This window comes from Micropterus dolomieu, unplaced genomic scaffold (assembly GCF_021292245.1).
Source record: "Micropterus dolomieu isolate WLL.071019.BEF.003 ecotype Adirondacks unplaced genomic scaffold, ASM2129224v1 contig_2133, whole genome shotgun sequence".
In the NCBI taxonomy this organism is placed as follows: Eukaryota; Metazoa; Chordata; class Actinopteri; order Centrarchiformes; family Centrarchidae; genus Micropterus; species Micropterus dolomieu.
This window is the reverse complement of record NW_025731123.1, coordinates 1-825: the sequence shown is the minus strand read 5'-3', so window position 1 is coordinate 825 and position 825 is coordinate 1. Positions and strand designations below refer to the sequence as shown.

At 55.2% G+C, this 825-nt stretch overlaps 1 non-coding gene across 1 annotated transcript; it reads right to left on the bottom strand.

Annotated features, from left to right (window-relative positions):
* Nucleotides 1-365: 365 nt before the first annotated feature.
* LOC123964390 lies at nucleotides 366-484 on the bottom strand. Its single transcript, XR_006823427.1, has one exon. It is a non-coding gene; the product is annotated as a 5S ribosomal RNA (ribosomal RNA).
* Between the last annotated feature and the right edge of the window lie 341 nt (nucleotides 485-825).

Sequence of the window (825 nt, the reverse complement as noted above, 5' to 3'; positions counted from 1 at the left end):
ACTCACAAACAGACGCTCATTCCTGGGTGGACATTCAGGAAAAGGATCCAGTCCGCCTGGAAGTCCCTAGCCAGGATCAGACGCTCTCCCGTCCAAGTCCTAAGCAGGCCCTGCCAAGCCTGGCCTCCGAGATCAGGCGAGATCAGGCAGTCCCAGGCCGGAATGGCCGTAAGCTGCCTTTGCACACCCCAGACAGGCCTTCAAAACACGATGTAACATTTACACAGCACTGTGTACAGGATAGGGAGAAAAAGAAGGAGAAAAAGAAGCAGCAGCAGCGCCCCCTGCTGTTTCCTAAAGAGACGTTCAAAAGATCTCCTTTCACCGAAGCGCCCTCTGCCGTTTTTCGAAGGCGAAGCGAAAAAGGCTTAGAGCACCGGGTATTCCCAGGCGGTCACCCGTCCAAGTACTAACCAGACCCTGCTCTGCTTAGCTTCCGAGATCAGATGAGATCGGGCGCTCCCAGAGCGGTGTGGCCGTAAGCCACTCAGGCAACCCCAAACGGCCCTTCAAAAGATGTTCTACGGCTAATTGACAAAAAACGTATTCTGCCCATAATGTCCAAGGTGCTCCAGAGTCACTTGGAATCCACAGGCACTGATTCCTGGGTAAACATCCAGGAACCGGGACACCGTTCACGCTGGCAGTCCACAGACAGGAAAAGGCACCCGTTCCCGGGTATGGGTACAGCGACAAGGCCACCTTCAGCCGGAGGTCCTCACTCACAAACAGACGCTCATTCCTGGGTGGACATTCAGGAAAAGGATCCAGTCCGCCTGGAAGTCCCTAGCCAGGATCAGACGCTCTCCCGTCCAAGTCCTAAGC